General features: G+C 38.6%; 1 long non-coding RNA gene across 2 annotated transcripts in view; it reads left to right on the forward strand.

Moving 5' to 3' along the window:
* The window catches only part of LOC148147962 (uncharacterized), a 40,716-nt gene extending 18,313 nt beyond the window's left edge, over positions 1–22,403 (forward strand). Inside the window, exons 2-3 of one of the 2 annotated variants that reach the window (XR_015759411.1) lie at positions 8,455–8,640; positions 13,923–22,403. This is a non-coding gene — a long non-coding RNA (uncharacterized LOC148147962). The remainder of the gene's footprint in view (positions 1–8,454; positions 8,641–13,922) is intronic. The other variant, XR_015759412.1, reaches the window with a different exon arrangement.
* Positions 22,404–27,299: the final 4,896 nt, after the last annotated feature.

Consider the following 27,299-nt stretch of genomic DNA (forward strand, 5'->3'; position numbering starts at 1 on the left):
AAACTTTATTGAAACTAAGCAGAAGGGTATGATGCAACATAAGTTTAATACTTTCTCTGGAAGGAAAAGGCACAATAATAGAAATGGGTAAAACGACTGACAGAAATCTGCAATATCTACGACATAAAGGTTTATCTTTGCTGCAGCGTTGCAGTAAGTGGATTAAATGTAGGAAATCCATGGATGTACATTTACCACAAGTTTATAATTTCTATTTTGTTTCAGGCATTATAATGTTTCTTCCCAGAATAATTAAATTCCTAATGCGCGGGCAGAACAATACGAAAATGTTTACTTGTAATTTTCTGACAACTTGTAGCAATAACAACGTGTGGTACTGTAAAAGACCATTCAAATTACCTGTGTATGGATACAAATCACAAAGCTAGCTGATAAACTATGAAAGAATGGCCTGCATTTACAATAAGATTTCACGACCTTGTGATGGTTTAAATCACTTTATAGTCAGTGAAGTACTTTTGAAAGGTGGTCACTATTGTGAAATGATTAATTTATAATTTCTTGTAAATTACAGGGCTCACTTGGAAGCAATGATGTTTGGTCTTAGGAAAGCACTTGGAAATTATATTTTAAGAATTGCTCAATGCATTAAATAACTATATAATTTCCACTGCATTTCAGTTTGCTTTTATGTAACATAAGCCAATAATTTATGTGCTCCAAAATCATTTGTCATTCCATGCCTACTTGAATAAATTAGAGAATAACAGAGAGGCTAATGAACTACTACATTGCATGAAGAAGTATTTTCTCCACAGACTACCTTGGATCCTAGAGCCCTTGTTCAGAGATAAATTATTTAAATTAAGAAAAAGTGTAAATGAACACAACCATGAAGTGCTTTGTTTGCCATACAGTACTGGAATAGTATAATACTTGCTCATTCTATTTTTTTAATGCTGTGACATAATGAGCAATTCCATTGTTTGGTCTGCTTGCACAGTGGAGCTCAGAAATATTAATTGATAACCTACCAATAATGATGAACTTTGGCAAACATCATAATCTGATCTAACTTGATATCTCCTCAGATCATTTGATGACTTATGAATTTTGTAATTGCCAACATGATTTAATAGGAAAGGAAAAGGTGTCCAATAGAAATCCAATTGAGTCAGGGTGCTAATCAATAATTTAACTACATGACTACTTGTTCTCAGTGAGTTTATAGGAAGAATGTAAAAGACCATGCTGTTGCCCTAGTGCAAGCTGTTTACTTTGTTTCTGAATTTGGTATCATGGAAATCCACACTTTTTTCATGTTTCAAAATTCAGAAAAGTAGGAAGCCATGTGGAAGTTGATAGCAGATGCCAGTAGGACAGGCCAGTCTTGAGAGATGAGGAGATACTGTCAGATGAAATACAGCACACAGCACAGTAACGTGATGCATTTTGGAGGGATAAGGAAGAGTAACATAGTATAAATAGGACAATTTTAAAGATGAGGGTTAAGGAACAGGAACAGAATATAAAAATCTTTGACGGTGCCAAGACAAGATGATAAGGATTTATGAATGGAGGAATCAGGTTCAGAAGCAAACAAGCAATGCTAATCCTTTTCAAACATGAGTTATGCCTCAGTTGGAGTATTGTGTTTTGTTTTGGGCATCAAAATTTCAGAAGGATGCCAAGTCCTTGGATAGGGGCGGATTGAAGATTTACTAAAATAGAACTGGGATTAGAGATCTCAGATTTAGGGAAGATCCGGAGAAGCTGGAATGCTTTTCGCTGATGCTTGCACATACATTTGCAGCTGGAGATTTCTTGTCCCTATGAATCTGGTATCAAAGTGCTTTCACTTTCTGCAACTGTCCCCTCATTTTTCCAGGACATTACTTTCCATGACAATATTCCCAATACAAAATCATCACCTCAATACCAACGGCATTTATCCAGTGTTCCTCATCCTTCATTAACTACAATTGCTACATGTGTCTGATCTTTTTCCCATCCTTGTTTCCAAGGATTGGGCCTTGGATGTCCATTTAATTGGTCCACAGTAATGGACAAAATATTGCAATGGTTTATCATTGAATTCTGCAGGACGACTGTCCAGGAGACACTTCTACTCTGACCAACCACTATCTGGCATATTAGAAAGATTTACAAGTTGATAATCAACTTGTTAGCCATGTTACAATGTTCTCTCTCTGACCAACAATCCCTTGTGTGGGAGTGAAACCCAGTGTTTTTTTCTAGGATTGGATACAAAATTGGCTTGAAGGTAGGAGACAGAGGGTGGTGGTGGAGGGTGGCTTTTTGAACTGGAAGCCTGTGACCAATGGTGTGCTGTGAGGATCAGTGCTGGTTCCACTGCTTTTTGTCATTTATATAAGTGATTTGAATGTGAAGAAAGGAGGTATGGTTAGTAGGTTGCAGATGACACCAAAACTGGTGATATAGTGTACAGTGAAGAAGATGACCTCAGAGTACAACAGGACATTGATCAGATGGGCGAATGGGCTAAGAAGTGGCAGATGGAGTTTAACATAGACAAATGTGAGGTGATGCATTTTGAAAAGGCAAACCAAAGCAAGACTAATATGCTTAATGGTAAGGTCCTGGGAAGTGTTGCCAAACAAAGAGACTTTGGAGTGCAGATTCATAGTTCCTTGAAAGTGGAATTGCAGGTAGACAGGATAGTGAAGAAGGTGTTTGGTATGCTTGCCATTATTGGTCAGTGCTTTGAGTATAGGAGTTGGGAGGTCATGTTGCGACTGTACAGGACATTGGTTAGGCCATTTTTGGAATACTACATTCTGTTCTGGTCTCCCTTCTATCGAAAAGATGTTGTTAAACTTGAAAGGGTGCAGAAATGATTTACAAGGACATTGCTAGGGTTGGATGGGTTGAGCTATAGGGACAGGCTGAATAAGCTAGGGGTGTTTTCCCTGGAGCATCAGAGGCTGAGGGATGATCTTACAGAGGCTTATAAAATCATGAGGGGTATGGACAGGGTGAATAGTCAAAGTTTCTTCCCCCAGGGAGTCCAAAACTCGAGGGCATAAATTTAAATTGAGGGGGATAGATTTAAAAGGGACCTAAGGGACAAGTTTTATGCAGAGAGTGGTGCATGTATGGAACGAGCTGCCAGAGGAAGTGGTAGAGGCTGGTACAATTACAACATTTAAAAGGCACCTGGATAGATGTATGAACAGGAAGGGTTGTAGGGATATGGGTAAATACTGGCAAATGGGATTAGATTACTTTAGGATATCTGGTTGGCGTGGACGAGTTGGGCCGAAGGATCTGTTTCCATGCCGTGCAACTCTATGATTCTATACAACGGTTGATTAAGATATATGTGTGCTATCAATCTCATCACAAAACCTACCACAGTTTCTCATGGTCTATCTTCTGGTAAGTTAATGGTCCATATATGTATTTGTGGAGGAACAATGCACTTATCACATGGCAAAATGTCTACCCAAAACCAATGAGCCCTTGAGAATAATTGATCTCATGATTTGGGAATCTCCTAAATATTTTTGGTAAACTCCTTTGGGAACTTTTTCCTTTAATTTTCATATTATGGTTTTGTGTCACTAATTAACCTGACAAGACATCTGGTAAGGATACTTTCACAATGCTACAAGACCACACTCTCACTCACGTGACAAAGAGGTAGCACCTTGAAAGCTTGTGATTTCAAATAAACCTGTTGTTGGGTGACTTTCTGACCTTGTCCACCTCCGCACCATGGCTTTGATTGTTATATGCAGTGACTTAAAAAGTATCGACTTGAACTTGGAATATCTTACCTAAAACTTTCCTGTCTATTTTGGAAAAACATCATTTTTATTCTTCCACCAGACTGTAATAAAAGCAAAAACTGATTTAAAGTAAAGAGAGACAAACATTAATCTACAATGTGAAAATGCTTGTGGTACAGGAGAGTGTTTATAAAACAGTGAAGGGGATCAGAAACAAAAAGGGATGCTATTTTAATTTCAACTCAATTAGTTAGTTAGTTTGCATTACTGTGCGTGACCTAGATTTTTAAAGAATCCTGCAGATCCAGGACCAGGTCCTTTGAGCACATGACCATTAATTGTAACTTTTGGCATGGGTTTTCTTTGTTGCTCCTGAGTTTGTTGTTTGCCTGTGTTCTGCGTGTGCGGGGCCACTTCTTGATCTGCTTGAGTGCTTCTGGGTGCAAAGAAGTGTTTGTTGAATTGAAGAAATCACGTGCGGTTGATTCCCATTCCCTGATTTCTTATCTAACCTTCTGTCTGCTACACATCCTAGCGCAGGCTGTTTCCTAAAATCTGGTGATGGAATCTTACCCATGTTTGTTCAGCTCTTACCCATTTGCCTATCTGGTAAGGACACGAGGTGAGTGCATGCGTGAAGCCTTTGAAGTGGTGAATAGAATGGGAGGACCCTAGCCTGTGTAATTCTTTTCTGTCACCATGTAAGTGTTAACATAGAAACATTGTACAAGCTGAGGACATAACCAAATATTAGCCCTGAAATGTAAAGAGCTGTCATATCAGGTACAATGCAGTATGTTTCTCTCTCAGTCAGTACTATCAATACATTGGTCTGTCTTAACTAACTTCTGGATGAAACTTGGGTGGAAGATACAAATTTGCAAATTTCTATGCCTTAGATTCTGTCAGAAACGATGGGTGATGTATATGATTTTTACCTATGCTTGGCGAGGTGAATTTAAATTAGATTCAAATACTTGAGATATGTTGTCCGGTTAATTGATAACAGACCACAAAATCAGAATTAAAAGAAGTTGCCAAAGAATTCCTCCAAAAATATTTTTAGTGGATTTTCAAACCATAAGGCCAGTTACTCGCAAAGACTCATCTGCATTGGGCAGATGTTTGCCATTTAGTAGGTGCATTGTTACTCCACAAATATATACGTGGACGATAAACCTGCTTGCAGATAGAATATGAGAAACAGTGATAGGTTTTGTGAGAAGATCCAAAGAATACAAACATGTTAATGAACCATTATATGATAGAAAAAAACACTGAAACAGAACAATTGAACAAAATATAAAACCATCTTAAATAATGTTCTCTCAAAAAGTTGCTAAACATTTTGACAAGAAATGCCAGAGCAGCTCAAAATGTTCCTATTTAATTTCATTGGATCCATACTTCAGCTTATATAGAATGTTTTTTTCCATCATTCAAAATTCTGTACTTTGATTTTATGATGTAGATTATTGTCTTTCAAATAAAAAAAATTAGCTTGTTAGCAAAGGTCAATATCGTTACCCAATAAAAAAATCATGATTGCAAATGAAAGCTTTCATCTCCACTATTCTTGACAGAATTTGACCTAGTTATTTTCATCAGAGCACACATATTATAAAATTAAGCAGGTAAGAAACAGTGAAGCATTAACTTTTGTGGCATTTGAACTTCTGGCACATTTGGGGCCAAGAGAGCAAAGACTGGAAATAGTTATGGTTTTGTTTTGGTTGAATCAAACAAGCTTTCACAAAATATTTTTAAAAGTCTGGTAGTTAGGCTTGCAGAGTTGCAAGAAAACACTTTTTCTCAAAAACTAATTATGTACTCTATTTTACCTCACTTTTTTTGTTTTTGGCTTTCAGTGAATTAGCTAACAAGTTAGCACTGCATCCAATTTATTAATCATTAAAAGTACCAACCTTTTTATATAAAGTAATTTTAATGAATAAAAATTGAATTGCAATCTTAAATATTCAGATTTCTGACCTGTGGTTCAGTGTAATTCTCTGTGAGGAAAGGAATGTTCTGCAACAAGCTAATGGATAGAATAACTGGTTTACCACACACTGCAGTCCATTATTTTTCTTCACGGTGAGTCAGTGCACATAATTACACCAATATAGTGTTACAGGCTAAATGTAGCATTCATAACTTTACTCTAGACAGCAAGGACAATGAAATACTGTGTGGATCTTCTTTACCCATGTGGAATTTCAAATTGATCACTTGTAATTCTATTACTGATTCACAAGCAATTTTCTTTACTAAACTATTCTAAACTTATACTGACATAAAATTCTGATTTAAAAAAATTTTTGCAACTTGTAATCCCTCTACTTTCATATCAGTCTCAGTTTGCCCAAATAAATAAATATTTAGTGAAACTAACTTTGTAACGTGCTCACAATGGTTTAAATTTACTTTGTAAAATGATCAATATTATATAATAATCAGGTGAGAAAGGATAAGCGAGGCTTGCAATTTCAGACAGTGTCTAATGTTGTTAAATGTGATTGTAAGAGACACAAACATGTTTTGTTGCATTTTCTAAAATAAAGTTGGTTTATTGTACCTAACACAGTCTAAGAAAAATGATTTTAAAAAATTTCAGTTTTCATGTAAAGAAAATAATCTGGTGCATAAGTTTTTTTTAAAAAAGTTAGGTAATTGTAAAGTCCAATAAAACTTAAAGTCATACAGATCTGTTAAGTTGAAGACTTAGGTGGATCCAGATTGGGGTCAGTCTCCTCTGGTTTTAGCATCAGAGCATTTTGAGGACAGTGAGCTAACAGATTGAATTCTTTAAGATCACTGTGTGTCACATGTGGATATTCAAACAGCAGATAGCTTGCAAGATGAGTGGGAATGAGAATGAGGCCTACACAGGAATCTTACTACTTTGGCATTTTTTTCTGTTATTCTCTCTGTTCTAGAGAGAAGTATTTCTTAAACACAGTTTAGCTGCTGTGTCACATGATTCTCTTTCTCCAACTGACCAGTGACCCAAGTATGGTCATTTTAAATGGATGGCTTTTACTTGATTGGATTTTTTGTTGAATGGGTTAAAATAATGTTGATTACAAACCTCCAGACCTTCAGACATGATGCTACTGAGGATTGACCCACAGCAGGGTTCATAATCTTGAGGGATTACTTCAGTGATGAGCCCCCAAACATTGAATCCTTATATTTTAAATGTTCCATTTAAATGGATCCTACCACACATCAATTCCTCCAAGGATCTAAAACTGTTCAAATGCAAATAAACCCAAAAGTATCAAAAGTTGGAGCTTTATCTTAGCAGAAAGTAACCTTGAATGCAAGTGAATTGAAATTGGTGAATTTTGCAAAGTAAACAAATGGGCACAACACCATATAAATTTACTCGAAACCATGAAAATGGAACAATCGTAACAAACGAAATTCATCAACCTAATTTTGAGTGGAATCAAAAGATATCTACAAAAGTAGATTACAGCTTTATAAGTATAAGGGAAAAGTTCCTGTAAGATAAACTATAATAGACTGGACACTTAGTGGGCGGCAGTCATAATGTCTTCATTCCCTGTTTTGCCAGCTATATTTCAACCACCACAACAAATGGAAACGACTGAAATCTGCTATTGACATGATTCACAACTCCAATTTGCAACCAGACCAGGGATGGGAGCAATAAGAAGTGTAAATGAAATATTTGCTTTGATATGTCAAGACATCAAATCAGTTTGTTTAAAATTTAATTCAAAAGCAACTGGTTGGAATTTTTACAGTGTAGTTTGTATTCTCTAAGCACAGTGTGAAATTTCTTGGCCTTCAGATCCCCCATTGAGTTAAAGAGGTAGCAGCAATGTATTGAGGCTTGATTGCTCCCTCTGGAAGTTTTTCTGCAACAGCCAGAGGGGATGGGATATGGAATATGTATGGATGCCATCAACAATATGAGGGGGTTATGTCAGAGTGTCAACAATAGAGGGTGGGGGTGGGCATGCTGCAAGATAACAGAAAGGCAGTGGCACTTTCTCCCAAGTGAATGGTAGGGGGATGGTTGTAGGGAAGGTGGACTGAGTGATACAGGGAGAAAACCTGGCATAAAATTGCATCATACAGTCTTCTCAGTCCTCTCATTGCCTCATTTCATGAAGGATTAGAGAGCTATTTACAGGGAGGGAGGACTAGATACCAGTGGATGTAGCATTATTGGTAGAAGGCTGACATTATGCTGCTATCTTAGCATGGGAGCTGCAGTCAGGGCTGGTTGGTTGACTGGGAACAGCAGAAGTGGGAGTTTGAACCCCAGCATTTTGAGAGAGGATAGCAGGCCTAAACTCTGTTGATTCACTGTAACTCTCCCCTTCCCAACCCTTTCATACTTTTGCCATATGCCTCAGGAACCATAGCTTTATGTTACTTGGTATTGGACCCCTGCAAGCTCCTGAGAAGGTTTGTGTGTTATGCACCACATACACAGAGCAACCCTCCTTTTGCAGCATTGCCAATCAAAGTCCTCATCTGAGTCTTCAGCAGAACTCATGTTTGACATCACCCTCCAGTGCTCATTATTTCTGCCCCCAGTCTTACTGCAGAGCTGTTGTAACCAATATCTCGCCACATGCAGACCCCATGTCTAATATTTCCCCTAAGATAAGAATTGTGTCAGTACCTGAGCTGGTGGTATCTTCTTCATCATTGTTTTCTTGCTCTTCTTGTTGTATAGTTCCTCCTGCATCTGTTCCGGGCCAACTTGCACCTCATAAATATCCCAGAGGAGAAAGACTCAAATCCAATGTTACTCCAGTGGAAAGGTCGAAAGTGAGAGGTGCATGGTGATACCATCGGTCATGTTTAAGAAAGAGAGATTGTAAATGGAGAGGAAAATGGTATATGAGGAGGAAGATTAGATGTGAGTATATCATGACCTTCACTGGATGCAAGCATGCTGCACGCTACAGACTCTGAAATGGCCTTTCTGTTAATTACCCATGGAGATGAACACCAGGATGACCAGCTGTCAACAGTTGGCTTTGGCTTGGGAATCATATGGTGTAGGGAAGTGTGGGTTTCACAAGCAGGATAAAGGGATATTGAGGGAAATTGTTGATGAACCTCCAAAGATAAGGGGGGAAATTACTGCTGATTTTTGGAAGTTTGTGGGAGTGCACAGCCTGCTGACAGGAAAACGCAGTGAACATGCATGGGGGCATTCTGCTCTTTGTGAAAATCAACCATCTGAAATGCAACCCGAAAGCAAATAATTGCCTCAAATTTGGGATGGCCCATACAATCCAGAACAATTGAATCCTTCTGAGGAGACAAGATGCACACCACGTTCTCTCTGGTTAACTTCTGATAATTTTGGTTGTGCAGCACTTCCTCCTGCAAGATAGAGGGAAGTCAATGAGTGTGATGCAATATATTTAGCTGTGTAGTTGTTCTGGTTGAATAGCTGACAAGATGTGAATGTGATGCTTGTAACAGTGTTCGTTGTGTGAAGGGGTGGGGGGAGGGGAGTGAAACTAATGCATGTTAGCTTTATACCCAAATTGCTAGTTTCTTGGTGGGAATTGATTGGGGAGTGGTGCATTGTGAGAAGTCTGATGCTAGTAGTGAAGTTGATAGGATATAGCATTTACTGTTCACCACTCCTGCAAGGCCATTTAACTTCCGGAGGCCCTGTATCCCGCGTCTATGGGCTAAATGCTTGGCATTGACTAATGTGGCTGTCTAATCCCACTACCTTTACTCTATGAGTCTGATTGCCTCCAGTCCCCAGTGGTTATGGGACATGACCCTTTTTAATATCAGATCCACCAGGACCTTCATTACATCATTGGGAAAGCTGTGTGCTGCAACTGTTTTTTGCAGGTCAGATTTTGCTCAAAGTCACCTAACACTTTCTCCAGCAACAACATAGATCCTCTTTAGAGGTGCAGCTAGCTTTGAGAGCAGTAGCAAATAGTCATATTGGTGCACTGCTGATGCAAACAGTCAAGCACTGATGTGGTGATCATGGGTTGCACATGGTAATCAACCTGTCTATTATATTGAATGGGTGAAGAATAATTGAACATCACAATCCCTATACCTGTTTTCATAGGCTATCCAATTTAGTAGACACAGAACTTAAAATGGGACATTTCTATTGGAATATTTATTTAAATGTAAAATGATTGGATAATGAGTATAAAATAAAGATAAAATTAATGTGAGAGATAAAATAAACTAAAGAAAAACATTTTAAAAACATTTCCAGCATGAATTAAATCTGGAGAAGAGACTCCATCCTCCCAAATTTTCATCGGCACACAAACTGTTTGTTTGTAATTAAACTTAACGCAGGCTTAAAAGTTAATTTACTGACAAATAGACAGGCTTGAACTTATGTTTGCTTTAATAGGTACCTATTGGGTCTGTCAACTAACTTCACATTTATCTGTGAATAGTTTCTGGGAGAGGTACTGGGAGTCATAGCAACTGAACATGAAATCAGGAAGCTTACATAAGAACTCTAGAAACTAATATCCTATTTATTCAATAGAGTAGTGAGCATGGATGGCCTGCCTCATTGTTATCCTTATTCCAAACTCCAAGCCACTGTGTGTTTGAACTGACACAGGAACAGACCATATTCCTCTGAGGAATACATCAAATAAGTTGACAGTCTGTTGTTAAGGGACCATCTGGCAAATAGTGACTAAACTATGACATTTGGTCACGAATGAAGTCTGAACATAAGTAACATAAAACTCTGAAGGAGTAAAAAATAAGTTAACTACAGTACACAGGGTTAAACATTTAATAGGTGGGTCAAATGAACATGTAGCTAATTATTCAAGTAAGTATTATTTGATACAATACAAAACCAGTCATAAAATTAAAAGGTAAAGGCTCCACTTGTAAGTAACGAACGTGGTGCATGACAATATCAAGCTAAAAGAAAGGGTTAATACACATTCATTGGAAAGTGCAAATCCAGCCAAATGGGAGTGATATAAAAAGCTACATTAGTGGGGCAAAGAGAGCAATGAGAGGTGCAAAAACAGCCATCAATTATCAAACATAACAGTAACATATTTCATAAATGTATAATGCATGTGAACCTTTTAACGATAAATGCAAGCAAAACTGTAATTGACATGAAGGAAATGGCAGACTTGTCATCCATTTTGACTGCCTGCTCCTATCTACGCCTCTTTACATTGTGAACTAGAAACTTAAATATCTAGCTTGCTGTTCCTTCATTTATTTTTAAACATCACAATTGAATTATCCCACAATTCTCTAAACTTAAAGAAGCACATTCAAAGTTTACTCAATGTAACCTCATGATTTTTTGAGAAGGTGGGTATGTGTTTCGGAATGATTTCTATTCCTAAATGTGACACTTTAGTGACATACTGACACAATTTCTTATGTAGGTGACGTTGAGAACTTCAGCTGATGCAAGGAAATTACATTTGATCAGGTTGAATAGAAAGACGACCTTGGCAGGCCAAGGTTTATTGTTAATAAATATAGCTAAGCTTGGTAGAATGTCTACAATATTTTTGTTTAAGTAGTATTAGTGCAAGGAGTGTTTAGCCAGAAAGATGATGTGTCACTACATCAGCAACTTTAATGAAATTAAAATTTCTAAAATTTTAGCTGTGTCACCTACAATGTATGCCCTGCTGTGAACAGATTGCTTAAATCACAGGTACCTATTAGTTTCAGACCATTAATATTAAGTCGGACAAATAAAACAAAAGACATCTCAACACCACAAATCTGGTGCTTGCTTTAAAAAAATATAGAAATGTAGAGATATATTAAATAGAAGATTGACTTTAACTCCCAATAAGACACATGTAAGTCGAGACCACTTAAACATGAAACAGACTCACTGGTCCAGATTTCAGACCCGAGTTAAAACCCAGTTACTGTCCCATTGATATAGTGGATTTAGCCTAAATCTAGTGAAATTGGTTCGTCTGTTTAGCTCTTAAACTGTTAGTGGTTCAAACTCATTACAAATCTATAAAACATACTAATCAACTCTACATTTTCTTTTGTTAATGTGGTCTTTTGGTGAAGTAATAGTGTTCCTACCTCTAGACCAGAAGGTCTGGACTCAATTCCCACCTGCCTCACAGATGTGACAGAAGTAGTTAAAATGATAAGACTCCCTTCTGATTTTGTTTCATCATTAAAATACAGTGACCAGTTAAAATGGTGACTCATTCCAGCAAGAATAGATTGGGACATCCATTTTATACATAAGGTCCCTCACCACGTTCCTGACAGGTAGACGGGATTAAAATCCTGTTTGGGATGTTATTTTGTAAAATAACTTTTTATGTTAAAAATTACAAAGGAAATTTGGTATAAACAAAATTGGAACAGCTGAGTGTAACCTGAGGAATATTACACACATTTAGTGTGCTTTGTTTTGTTCGTTCTGTTATGTCATCATTGCATTTTTGCTGAAAACCCTCTCTTTTAGAAAACTGATGGGTAAGACCATCACCTCTTCCAGCAATCGTGTGCAATATTTACCTTTTTCTAAAACATGCAGTCTCCTGAGAGAGGCAACAAACCGAAAAGGTTTTACTTTGGAATACTAGCAATTTCCTATCCAACCGTTCCATGCAATGAAGCAAGGAGACCATGATGGGCCATTAAACATCATTGCTCTAGTCAATTAATAACTGGAAACAACTTCTTCATCCAGGAACTTAGCAGGTCCTTTCTGAAAAGGACAACAGCAAATCTTTACTCACCTCACATTCGGCAAGTTTATTACAGACAGTGACGACACTCAGTGGAAAATAAGTATTCCTTTAATATCTAACTTGATTTTTTTGTCAAAATCTTTCATGTTAACATTGTCGTGCCCTATCGCAATTTATCAAATGACCTCACCAACCAAAGCCGAATTCAATCTCTCTAAAAAATCTTGAAAGCTTTCTTTCTCCAAATTGAGTGACCCTAACTCTTTGAACCCACCCAGGTCATGAATATCTAGAATACCTCTGTGGGTTTTCCTAATTGGCTACCAAAGGTTCATTACAATTTTTATTAGCTGACTAAATGGGATTCTTGCTGATATTCTGATGACGTTGAACTGGCTGAAGGGAAAATACTTAGTGCGAAAGCTCTAACAAAAGCATATGGTATTTTTCTGGTAGGCCCGCATTGCAACTTTTACAAAGCCTGTACATCCTTTTGTATGTGTGGGGATTAAAGCAGAATATAGTATTCAGTGTCCATTCCAAAGACTTGTGCAGGTTCTAAAGATAATGAGAAAGACATACACAAATTCACCAGATAAGCCAGCACTGTGGAGCTGTCTTCAAAAGTTTTTACGTGTTGATATGGAAAGCTCTCCTAAATACATTGCAAGAAATCTGCCCCTCAGCATATCGGCTCTTCTATTGCCTGCTGATTATTTGGCGGCCTATAATACACTCCAAACAGTGTGACTGCCCCTTTTTCATTCTAAGCTCAACCACAAATCCTCATTTGAAAACCTTTCCAATATTCCCTCTTTACTGCAATAACTGACTCCTTAATTAATATTACGATACCACCTCCTCTATTACACCCCCCCCTCCCCCCCCCGTCCTATCTAAAGATCCGATACTCCAAAATGTGGAGTTGCCAGTCCTCTCTCTCCCTTAACTACATCTGTGTGATGTGTCAATCTACAGCCTTAACTAATCTGTTTTTCTTGTAATACTCCTGGCTATCCAGCCTTGCCTTACTCCCTTGAAACAACATGGTCACACTCTTTCTACCTTGGCTCCTGCAATAAAGTATACTGTGGCCCTATTGAACTAACTTTTTGTGTCCCTTCCCCCTACTGAATTGCTATTCTTAATAGCAATAGCAAACCCATCTTCAAGGATGGTGCTCCCATAAGCTTTAATTAAGCCATATAAGTCAGTTATTTTATTGCTGGATAAAATGGAACAGTCTGCATTTAAAAAGTAAAACAGAAAATGCTGGAGAAACTCAGCAGGTTTGACAACATCTGTGGAGAGAGAAATAGAGTTAATATTTTGAGTCCAATGTGACTTCTTCTGAAAGAGTCAAATTGGACTCAAAGTATTGACTTTGTTGGTCTCTCTAAAGATGGTTTTTAAGCACTTTATATTTTAGAAGTTTTTTCTGCATACATTAATTTTATGTTTATGTTGATACAAGGCAGAAAATGAAGTTCAATATCTGCAGACAACGCAAGGAGGAAGCGAGGAAAAGTTTAAATTTGTGTCCTTTTCTGTTGGCTAACTCTAGAGGAATGTCAGTGCAATACTGGGAACAGTTTTCAGTCAACTTTTAAGATAGCGAGTGGCATATGCCCACAGCAAGACTTACTGAAGAAAAAAAATCCACTGAAAATCTGGTCCATATCCTTTAACTAAAGTTGCTCATTTATGTTCCTTTTTGGCTTGCCTCCCCATATTTGATTACACTGTGCTACCAACTTCCTGATTCCTAGAATCCTTTATCCCTCAACAACTGACCATACCTTTTACTTCCCGGTGTCCACACTAGCTGACATTATAAATGATTGTAAAGAGCAGTGAGATTTTAAACAATTCTTCCTCATCCAAGTCAGCATTCCAAAGAGGCCGATCACATGATGCATAATTGACAATGCATTAAATATAGGGGAAGAGGGACATTTTATTGGCTGTTAGCATTAAAAACTGTTTTCTCTGTTGCTTTTTCGCATTATGTTTCACAAAGGTGCACATTAACTTGGATGATGTAGTAATACAAATGAGCTTCACAATAATTTTGAAGAGGTTCTGCCTTTAAGAAAGAACACAGCATTTTGTTTGAGGAAAGAAATGGCTCATGTTCTTTTCACTACAAGGTCACATCCCTTTATGGCAGAAATCAAGATCCTATTCACCTGAATGAGGGAACTATAAACAACATACAATAAATTTGGAATTAATTATAAAAATGTAATCATTATGTATAGAACAAATTGAAATATCCCAATTTCAGTCAATTTCTTTGAAGTTCTTAGCACCATTCTATTGTAAGAATATGGTCTTGTTACATATAATGGTATGTTGCTTACACTGACTTTCCATTTAATCAAACCTGCAGAACTATTGCATGCATTTTAACTGCATCATAACGTGCAAAAAAATGATGATTATGCTATATTGCAATAATAGTTCATGTCAAATTAAGGCAACCTTATGAACTTCTGAAAATTGAAAGGTATGTCAATCAAAGAAAATTCTGTATAGTATTCTCCAATTTTTATCAGATGTATCTTAAATTTAATGAACATGCATAGCTATGATCAAAATGGTGTGTAGAATAATTTTACCACTTTTATGGTTATGAACGAAAGGCTTACTGCTTATGCAGTGCCTACAAATATTTCAGTTCCATGAACAAATATTGGTCATTTATTGGTCATTTTACCAAACATGCAATTTTGAACGTTTGGTTGTACTTGTCTAAGAGGAGCATTTATTAAATGCAAATAGAAATTAGCCAATCAAGCTTCCAAGCAAAAGCACAATAAATTCCTTTATGCATAAAAGCATAAAAGTTAGTAACACCATTCAAAATTTGCTATTTTACTCTGATATTCCCTTACCCAGTATATTTGCAGTTAATTTCAAACTTTGAAATGATAAAATAGCATAAACCCGCCTCCTATGCAAATTCATAACAGAAAAGTTTTTCCCTTCTCATTACATAGTTGTACAGTATCAAAATGCCTTTTGACTATCTTTATATCAGCTACAGTGTTAGATCGATGGTTGACTGAATTAAGTGCAGGCAGCAGATATAAATCTACAACTAGTTCACAATCTGGTCAAACTGAGGCTTTTATAGCCTTTTGGTTGAGCTCAGGCAAAAAGGAGCATGAGGACATAAGGAGTAGGAGCAGAGGCCGGCCATTCGATCGCTCCACCATTCAACATGATTACAGCTGAATTTCAGCCTCCTCTCCACTTCCCTGGTTCCTCCCCTACATCCCTTGATTCTCTGGGAGACCAAACATTTGTATGTGTCAGCCTTAAATATATTCAAATAATAGAGCATCTACATGAAAGAATTGTAAAGAGTTATAATCCTTTGGATTGAGGACATTTCTCTCGATCTGAAATGATCTCTCCCTTATCTTGGGACTGCACCATTGTGTTCTATGTTCCTCACCTTTGGGAAACAACCTCTTATTGTCAGCACCTGGTTCAATTATCAATGCAAATATTATCACTTCTCAAGTTCTGAATTTTAATTTGGACCCTAACTCCTCAAATTCTTTCAGAATAACATAATTCCTAGTCCTCGAGTCAGAGTGTCATAAAGTCATGCAGCAGGAAAACTGTTCTTTTGGTCCAACTTATCTGTGCCAACTAGATATCCCAATCTGACCTAGTCCCATGTGCCAGCACTTGGCCTATATCCCTCTATACCCTTCCTATTCATATACCCATCCAGATACCTTTTAAATATTGTAATTGTACCAGGCTCCACCACTTCCTCTGGCAGCATACATGCACCACCCTCTTTGTAAAAAAGTTGCCCCTCAAGTCCTCTTTAAATCTTTCCCCTTTCACTTTAAATCTATGCCCTCTAGTTTTGGACTCACCGACCCTCGGTAAAAGACCTTGGCTATTGATCCTATCCATGTCCCTCATGATTTTATAAAACTCTATAAAAGTCACTCAGCCTACAATGCTTCAGGAGAGAAAGCCCCAGTCTATTCAGCCTTTCCCTTTACCTCAAACCCTCCAGTCCCTGCAACATCCTTATAAACTTTTTCTGTACCCTCTCAAATTTAACGGCATCTTTCTATTCCTACATCATTGGTCCTTTCATAGACAGTAACAACTTGATTCTGTCCTTACTTCATTAGTCTGCAACTGTAAGGTGATGTCTTCAACTCTTGGTTGGCAACACAATCTTAGGAACTGTCGTTTGTAGCTGTAGAGAATATATCTGACTAAACTGGATCCTCTTACTACTGCATTTCTTTTTACTCCCTTCAGTGGAATGGTGCCTTGCTCCATGGTCAGTTTGCTTATCCATCCTTACTGTCCATGTTCTCATCTGCACAAAAAGTAAGTAGCTTCTACTTGTTTGTAAAGTCAAGGTCTAAGGCTCCTTCATCGCTACAGCCTGAATCCTCATACCAGCCGGACTGTCAGACATAATCTCCATCCCTGACCACTGACCAACTGTAAAGTTCTAATGAAGGTTTTGTGATGGTATAAGAATATACAGGGAAAAGTGGGACAATACTGTAGGACGTGGTTCTTACTTCATCACTCTACACAATCCAGTTGTTCTGAGGTGTGGATGCAGTAGTGGGCATTCTCCTTGGAATTCAGGATAACTTGGAGAATGAACAGAGGCACTCAAATAGGTGAAGAGGGAGAAGCACTAAGAGAAGAAGGAATCATATTTTCTTAGTGTATTCAGAGAGTGATTGCCCAACCTGAACAGCTGTGTGGAAAGATGCTGTAAGACACCTGTGCTTCAATAATAACATTTTCATTGGAATTGCAGCCTGCTCCACACAACCTCAGAGCAGGGCAAGGATGACAGTGTCAATGGTTGAAAGTGATGACGCTGGGACTTTCCAGGCTCGGGCTGAAAATGTGAGCAACATCTTGTAGCTTGTCTTGCACAATTACGTGACTGAAGTCACTAAAGCTCTCTGTTTGAAGGAAACTCACAACCTCTCAACCACACTTACCAGACAAGCACTTGGCATGAGAGTTTGTTCACTTTTTAGGATTCTGTTCCCTCAATGCCTAGCATTCTGGTAGTAGTCATGATGTCTTTCTTCAACAGCAGTCAGCTGTGACAGCTGTATTTCAGCTAGCATTTCAGTAAACCAAAGAGTAGCAACTGAGACATAAGGCTTATCCAACGATGACTCATGACTCCAAACATGTGCCACGTCCATACACAGACCCACATTGCAGCAAGAATTACAGAAGCAATCATTCTGCTGCCTTGAGTAGGACCGTACTACTTGTCTCAGCACGTTCAATTCATGGTGGTCTACTGATTGCTACACAATTTTCCCACTGTGAAGGGACAGTTTTTGCCAGCAACATTCAAACAAGCAGCTAAGGAGCAGGAACATGAAAAGGAGGAGGAGGAATGAAGAATTCCGCAATTTAAGAAGCCCATGAACAACTTAACCATGAACATATTAAGCACCACAAATCCAATTCCATATTCCTCAACAACCTCACATTCCTTGATTCGCTTCTGTTAGGGATCATCACAGAATCCTCTTAGCAAAAATAAATCCACCATAAAGTAAATATGGAAAATGAAATTCATAAATCATAATGGACATTCGGTTAAACTGTCCAGCTTTGGACATCCCCTCAGTCTATGTCTTCCATGGACATTTGTGTGTTTTAGTCCTCCTATGCAATGTTATCCTAGCAGCTGCAGTGCAAGGTTCCTAGTCTTTAGTGGAAGAAGAGGGCATAGGTTTTGAGTAAGAGGGGAAAGATATAAAAGAGACCTAAGGGGCAACGTTTTCATTCAGAGGGTGGTACTTGTATGGAATGAGCTGCCAGAGGAAGTGGTGGAGGCCAGTACAATTGCAACATTTAAAAGACATCTGAATTGTAAATGAATAGGAAGGGTTTGGAGGGATATAGGCTGAATGCTGGTAGGTGGGACTAGATTGGGTTGGGACATCTGGTCGGCATGGACAAATTGGATTGAAGGGTCTGTTTCTATGCTGTATATCTCTATGACTCTCTGCCTCTAAGCTGGAGATGATGACCTTGCTGGATGGCTTCAAGCAGCTCTGGTCCTAAAAGCCTCAGCTTATGACTGCACCATCTTAGTGTGACAATAGCAGACAGGCTGATCAGCACCAATAAGGACATGAGTAAAGTGGCAGTGGGTGCACAGTGCTGTAATCCTGAAAGAAGATAGAAGTTTGTACTGTATGAAGTTATTGTCTCTCACCCTGGGCAGTGCCTCAGCAATGCTCGCAATCTGTCTACAGGCAGATTAGTGAACTGGTGAGACACCTGCTAACTATTTGGAGTATGGATACCGCAGTCATATTTTACAATTTGTATGACCACAAGCTGGCTTTACATGATTTCAATCTGAGAAACTACTTCAACTCTCAGACTCCTGATGGAAGTTGAGCTGTTCTTTATTAGATGTTCTATTGTGGCTAGATCTACAAATGTGCCAGTGGAGTTGGCCATCACTTTCCTGCTGGAAAGAATGGGTTTCAAAATCTACACAAGGCCTTGTGAAAACTGGTGCTGGTCCCCTGCATGTTCCTTCACACTGATTATCAGCTTCAACAGCCAGTCCATAGGATTTATTGAAGTAGCCTTTGAACTTCCCAAGCTCTTCTGTTTTTCAATGTCCTTATTGCCAGATTCTTTCAATTCTTGTCAGAAGGCAGAGCAGCTAGCACTCTGATTGAGAAGTCATTCCATCACTGGTTGGAGGCAGTGGTTCACAATAACTGGTGGGAGAGAATATTTAACTGTCTTCCAGACTTCAGTTGCATCACTGCAGAGCAAGAGAGAGAGAGAGAGCGAGACCTTGTTCTTTAGCTACAGTCCAGAGATTTCTCTCCCTTTATCAAAAACACACAAGTTGTTGACTTGCCTGGAAGCTAATTGGAGAGTTGTAGTCTTGCTGATGACTTCTGGCATCCACAACTAGTTCCACTTGCACAAACCAGTTAGCAACCTGTTGCTGAGCAAAGCTAGTTCTGAACAGACAGCCCTAATGCCGTGGTGTCTTGGCTATCATTGTCCACCTCTTGAAAAAAAGCAATAGTGTAAGCACAACTCACATTGAGTTCCAGTAACTTGTTCTTAAAAGTGTAGCAACTGTTTCTGCAGTCTTTAATTTAAGACAGTGTTTATCCCATTCCACAGTCTGAAATAAAGAAAAAAACTAAAGATGTAAACTTGACAGCCTCGTTGTCAGTGCTGGCTGCATACAAAAATCATTCCCATCAACAGACAGCTCAAGAAGCACTTTAAATAGGGTACACATTATATAAATTGCTGTCCCCAAACCCTTTTGGGGATTACTCGGTTTAGGCCACAGCATGTGCTCAGGCGGCAGCAAGTAACAGATGTAGTAAATTTTGAACCACAGTGCAGTTTATATTTTGGTCAGGTGATGCTATGTACTATGTTCTGTTCCAGCAGTGGAAAAAAATGAAGACATTTAAGGACTGGGAGCAGTGCAGGGAAAAACCACAAAGCTAATTACTAATGACAATGGTCTAAACTCTGAGGAAAGATTGAGATATTTGGGCCTTTTATCTTGTGAAAGAGGCATCTAAAATGTAGTCTTCTAAAAATCTAGGTGTAAAATGGTAAATTATATGGAATGCTATGTTAACCAAAGAGATACAAACTCAAATAGGTAAATTATCATTTTAAGAGTGATATCAGGTAGTTCTTCTTTACAGCAGCATTTGAAATAGTTTTCCAGATATTGTTGGAGGCAAAAACTGAAACTATTTCAAGAAAAATTAGATATAAAATGAGAAAGTAATGTATTCATGGATGGATAAATTATTTTGATCATATGATAGAAGTGAGATCATGTGGAAAAGACATTGGGTTAATATAAAACTCAGAACTGTGGATGCTGGAAATCTGAAACAAAAACAGAAATTATTGGAGAAACTCAGTACGTCTGGCAGCATCTGCAGAGAGAAAGCAGAGTTAACATTTTGGGACCAGTGACCCTTCTTCAGAACTGAACCAAGTTGCCAGCTTCAAAATGGATGTTAAAGATCCTAATTTGACACTGATGAACAATCAGATTAGTCTTGCGTTTTGATCAATCGTATTCTTGTCACTAACACCACTTTAAGAAAACATTAATTCATCATCAACCTCTCAGACACTTTGGAAACATTGTTAAAGAAAATAGCTGCCGTTTACACTATATTTAAAAAGAGTATTCACTGTGTTGTGTTTTTGTAAATTTTAATGTGATGCAGCATGAATAAAATGTATTATTGTATATGTTAGTCAACAATGTCTATCATTTGTCTTTGTTTTGGTTTTGGTAACACTTTCATTCCAGGCAGACCTCCCAGACCAAATGGAGAAGAGCTAAAATTCAGCGATCCTATGAATGGGAGAGCAGGGTTTGATGAAGGCTGATACCAGGAGGGAAAAGGTTGGGACTGCAGATTTGAATAATTGAGTTACCTGAGCAAGCATTATTAGGTTTTTCAGGTGGGTGAATGTACCCCCTGCTGTCTGTTAGTAGGCGAGAATACATTAAATTCTGAAGTACTGCTGATGTCTGGTACAATTTGCGAGTTGGGGTGGAAGCATTATCAAAGTGATAGTGAAGGAAAATTGGCTAGTAGTAGTCATGTTTGCATTTATGTCTGAATTTGTAATTATGTTCATGTTATAATTGCTCCTGTCCTGCTTGGAGCTCCTCCTACACATTCTTTGGCTTCGGTTTTTGATTACTAATGATGGTACTTATACTGTGGGCCGGACTTTGCAGCCTCATGTGGGGCATGATTTTGGGAAGTGGGGACATATAAAACATGGCTAACCAATCACCTTTTCTTCCATCCTGATCTGTTAGATGCTAGCTGAGTACAGCTCCATTAATTGCTCAGTATTAAACAGGTTGAAGCCTCTACATGATTAATTATTGCCCACTTAAGGCCCTCAGTCTATCCACTGCCTGGATGTGCTGAGCAGTGGGAAAGTGAAAGGTTAGGTAACTCATTAGTTCATACAAATTACTGACATTATAGAGTCATAGAATCCCGAGAAAGTGGAAAGAGCCATTCGGCCCATCAAGTCTACACTGAACTGCTAAAGATCTTCCCATCCAGACCCAGTCCCCTACCTTATCCCTATCACCCGTCATTTCCGATGATTAATCCACCTAACCTGCACATCCCTGGATACTATGGGCGACTTAGCATGGCCAATCTATCTAACCCACATCTTTGGATGGTGGGAGTAAAACCGGAGCACCTGGCGGAAACTAATGCAGTCATATGGTGAACAGGAAAACTTCACACGGACAATCATCCAAGGCTGGAATGGAACCCAGGCACCTAGTGCTGTGAGGCTGCAATGCTAACCACTGAGCCATCATGCTGCCCCTTTATGGGAAGCAAGAAGCCAGGACATTTTTAGAGTATGCCTCATCATCTTGCCTTCATAACCTGACTCCTAGCCCTTTAACACCATCCCAATGGTGCCTGAATTCCCCCAGTTGCAGGGCATACCTGCCTCTGGCATCTGTGACATTCTATGTGGGTCTCCATGCAGTCTCAGTGGTGCCTACTATTCTGTCCCAGCACTGCCAACACCAGAAAAGATTCTGGTCAGATTGATCAGCAGGTCTCAATTGCAGCAATTACTCTCACTGAGGGGTGAAGATATACTCTCTGCTTGTTAAGACCACTCGCAGTGTACTATCACAGCCTTTCTAAAGGTTGGTCATTTTCGAGGCCCGAGGAATGCACCCCTTCTGTAAAGTCCAGCCCTCATGATTGTGATCTTGCTATATGACACACCTTGCTGGGCTCTAATTTCTAAGCAATTGTACAACCATATTGTTAGGATGTTTTGCTTCATGCATACCCAGTCATCATGCACATTAGAAATTTTTCAGAACAATGAGTGAAGTTCCCATGGTATTGGATATATTTTTGAGGTTCACATTAAAACATGTGTGAAGCTCAACTCTCTCAGCCTTGCAGGAAGCAATTGGAGGAATGTCAAGAGATTTGAAAGGCTTTGTGTGACATTATCGATGTAATAATGAAAATCTAAAACAACCAGTAAGAAAACAATAAAAGAGATGATGTACACTCATAACCAAAAATATGTCTGTAAATAAATAAATAACAAAAGTGATGTTGGTTGTTCCAAAACAATTTCACTCCACTCATGTCTAATTTCATGAAGTTCTTTCTTTCATTGAGAGTTCACAAAAGAATGACCTTGACATTGTTATCAACAGACATTAAAAAAAACTTTCCAACAATGCAGAAAAAAATGTGTTCACCTTTCTATTCCAGGGACTAACACCCAGTGTAGCTTAAACAGGAAAGACGGCAAGTATCATAACCAACATATACATTATGGGTCTGAAGTAAGATTAAGACATTACAGACGATTCCTACATTACTTCCGACAATTAAGTGGATGGTATAAGGCTAATTAAAAACAAAGGCATATTGTAATCGCTGGTTCAAATTTTACTATGTTACAATTTTTGACATAATTACTGATTTTTGACAGGACCAATCAGGAGGAATTAATATGCATTAGAATGTAAACCAGCTTTCTAAAAATTACTTATATCCGTCTTTATTATTTGTAAATTCTTTCCAGTAAACATTTAGTGAGTAAGTGCTTTTTTGGTGCTGAACATTGCACATCTGCAGTGAACTGGAACTACGTTTCTTAGAGGTGCTTTGTACTTCTGGAGAGAAGATATGAATTCTGGTTGCATTTCTCCAGCTTTAGAAATTACATCAGATAATTAACTAGTATAGGATGTAATCAGACACTGGTGAGCATTATCACATTACAAGACTACACAGATTTGCATTTACATTGTTTTTAAAAAAAGAAACACATGCATTTATCAAGCAACAATAGTTCTTTTAAAGTTTCTTGGCCGGTCTCTGCACAGAATGTTGAATGCTGCTTATTCAAGAGTAATTTCGAGATGGTGATGTCAGCCAAATTAATGTCCCCCAGCTCTGATGGTGATCTGAGGGAGTGGAAGAGGGTCATTGGGAGTGAGGTGGCTGAATTGCTGGCTCAATTCAGAACTTAAGAACATAAATGAAGATAAGACAAGTTGGGGTTGGCTTCAATTCCACATTTGAGAAAGAAGTACTCCCTTCATTTTTCAAATGACTGTTGTCCTTATTGGAAACAACACTGCAGCTGTGGGGCATTTTGGAGGCACGTCAATTAGAATCATGCAATCCAAAACTCAGCTACCATTTAGGAGCTATGTTACAAGAGCACTATTGGATGAATAATTAACATATTTGAAGATATTTGGTTATGAAAAATGTAGGAAACTTAGTGAATTTACTGGCACTGATGGCTCATTACTGCCATGCAAAACAATTCAAGTTGATGGAAATAAGATATTCTGAGTGTTCTCCCAGTGACTCGCTATGTGGCCTAGTATTCAAGTGCACCACCTTGAGTGGCACTATAGTACAGTAAGTGTTGGTTACTGCCCTGCATTGTATTAGCTCATTTCAGCTGGGGTTGTACTAGATTAGATATTTGACCCCGTATCCTGAGGCTAGGAATGTAAAATAAATTGTGATTGGTATCCAGGGACTCCGCTTATATTGTGGGCATGGGTGAAAAGTATTGGATTTGAGTCTGATGGCATTCCACATGAATGCTGAAACCCAACAACATGGCTCCTATGCAGTACTAAGAATGGTCAGTGAATGAAAAGATAAAACATTGAGGGCAGTGGGAATACTTAGAAACACAACGTGATATCAGGGTTGGGGGAGTTGAGGGTGTTGACTTTCACCTGGTTTTCAGAAGGAATGCAAAAACAACGAGCCAGCAACTGTAGTTTTCCCCTTACCACGTTGTTCCCACCAAGAATTTTTATGCAGATTAGAAAACAGTTGTGAACCCACCTAAGTACTTGCAAATTTGTGCCTTGCATTTTCATTAGGATTCCAATTCAATAGTAGTCTTCCAGTAGATAAAAGTACTTTAACAGGAGCACTCCTGCCCGCTTACATGGCTCTGAAATGTGGACTGTTTGCAGCAGACACCTCAAGGCAATAGAGCAGTATCATCAACTCTGCCTATGCAGGATCCTGGGAATCTTCTGGGAAGAAAGACACACCAACACCAGCATCCTCAACCAGGCCAACATCCCCAGCATCGAGGTACTGACTAGCCTTGATCAGCTGCAATGGGCTGGACATGTCGTCCACATGACCAACATGAGACACCCAAAGCAGGTGCAATATTTCCTGCTTCAAAATGGCAGGTGCGCCCCAGGTGGACGTAGGAAGAGCTTCAGACATACCCTCAAGGCCTCATTGGTGAATTGTGACATTACCACAGACACTGTGAATCACTGGCCCAAGACTGAAAGTGTAGGAGCATCCAGGAAGGCATCGAGAACCTTGAGACTTGCCGTCAGGAGAAAGCAGAAGCCAGGTAAAAACAGCGCAAGGAGCATGCTGCCACGCCAATACCATTCCTTCCTACAAGCACCTTCTGCCCCAAGTGTGTAACAGAGCCTGCAAAAGACACATCAGTGTGTGCAGCCACCTATGCTCTCACCCTGAGGTGGAAGAGAGTCATCCTCATCTGTGTAGGACCACCAATGACAATGATGATAACTCTAACAGAACTCAACACTAAGTGACTGAAGCAGTTTTCGTAAAGGAAATTCACAGACTACCCAGAAACTAATAGAAAACTACCATGCCAGTGCTTTCAAAGGTGCCAGCAAAGGTACCAGATTGTTACATTTCACTTTTTTTTAAGTCAAACGTCATGTCTATTATTAATTCAACTGTTGGGAAGAATATATTATAGAGATCCTTTTACATAGAACTCTTAATTGAAACAATTTACAGAGTGATTTCACCAAAATGAGTTGGTCACAAATGATTGTAAATACATTGAATGACAAATGTCTTTTTTTAACTGTCTGTTGGATTTTGTAATATACATTAATTAATTTGTAGCCAGTTTGAAACCATTATTGAGCTTGATAACATAATCGAAATGAATGAAGACCTTGCAGTAAAAATGACAGCATCAATGATCACATCTTAAGGATTCAGCTCCTTCATATTATCTGCTTCAGTGATTCCTTTAAAACACTTCCGCCAAACCAATTTCAATATGTGAACTGCTAGAATAAAATGACAAATGGTTGTTGCAAAGGTATTATAATGAAGTATACTGTTTAAAGCACTGTTGCAATTATTTGATAAAATCAGTCGTGTCGTTGAAGTTATACAATGTGAATCACTTCAACTGATTTGTGTACATTAATGAATTTTACTATTAAAGGCTGTTTAATTGCAGGTTCAGATTGACCCAAATCAGTGACTCTGAAAAAAACTTGAAACTGGACTTTTATAAATCTGTCAAGATTTTGCTGCCCAACAAATGATAGTTTTTGTATTTCATAACAATTTCTGGAGAAGTTTCCCTCAGACCATTAATTTTAGAAAAGTGTAAAATAACCAAAAAGATTAACTGGAATGGTAGAAGACATTTATAGGTGCTATATACATTAATAATGCTGTTCTGAGTCTTACAGTCAAAAGCAAAGTCTTTAAGGATTGTATAACTATTTAAGATGTTTTGCAAGCATATACTGAGGAACTTGTGCAATTATACAAGAGAGACCTATATTCAAATCAATTCCCAAATTCACATTCTCATAACTTGAATGAACAAACAGAGCTCAAAGGCCAAAGATGTAATCATTAGAATAAAATAATTGACCAGTGAAGTATTGACATTCAAATGTTCGATATAAATGTCTGTAGTAAAATAAAATCACAGATCTTTGCTGATGTGTACAAATTTGAGCTAATTTTTGTCAAGCACTTCTTCCTCATCAGGATGCTCTTTCATCAAACAATTTAAGGCTTCAAGCAGGATGCACCAAAACCATGGATTTATATTTCTGGCTCTACATTGCTCTCAACATCATGGGAAGTCGGAGCACTCAGGCGATGTGAATCAAAGTCTAGTGGAGACCCCTAAACTCTAATGACTTTTGCTATGATATAAAACGTCAGTAAAACAGCTTGCAACTAATATTAAAAATAGAACGATGTAGGAACATCTAGAATCTTCATGTTTACCAATTTGGCTTTTTGCCAGTTGCTGTTATACTGTAACCTCTGTAAAGTCCACAGGGTGGGAGATTACATCCTGAAGGAATTCTCACAAATAAACTTGAAATCTGAACGCAGGGTGAACTTGGACGCAGATATTCAACTATTCTCTTTGTTTTTATGTAACACTAAACTATTTTGCAGAGAAGCATAACTGCCATATTAAATTTGTGTACACATGAGGGGTCGTACTTTCACCTGGCTTCAGGTTGATGAGCACACAGGTGTAGCTCACAAAATGTGTGCTCTGTGACCTTACGAAGGACGTTAGGGTCAAGACTGTAATGCATTTTGGGAGACACAATGGCGTGCATGAGGGATGTGGGGCAGACTGACGAGAAGGCCCACCTGATTCCATGTGGTGCTTACTGTTTGCAATATAACATAGCAGCTCGGGTTACTGTGGCTTCAGGTTGATGAGCACACAGGTGTAGCTCACAAAATGTGTGCTCTGTGACCTTACGAAGGACGTTAGGGTCAAGACTGTAATGCATTTTGGGAGACACAATGGCGTGCATGAGGGATGTGGGGCAGACTGACGAGAAGGCCCACCTGATTCCATGTGGTGCTTACTGTTTGCAATATAACATAGCAGCTCGGGTTACTGTGTGAAGTTTGCACATTCTCTCCATGTGTATGTATGTTTCCTCCGGGTGTTC

The sequence above is a fragment of the Chiloscyllium plagiosum genome, unplaced genomic scaffold (assembly GCF_037043375.1).
Source record: "Chiloscyllium plagiosum isolate Xiang-an unplaced genomic scaffold, Cpla_swu_hap1 HiC_scaffold_14, whole genome shotgun sequence".
Taxonomy (NCBI): domain Eukaryota; kingdom Metazoa; phylum Chordata; class Chondrichthyes; order Orectolobiformes; family Hemiscylliidae; genus Chiloscyllium; species Chiloscyllium plagiosum.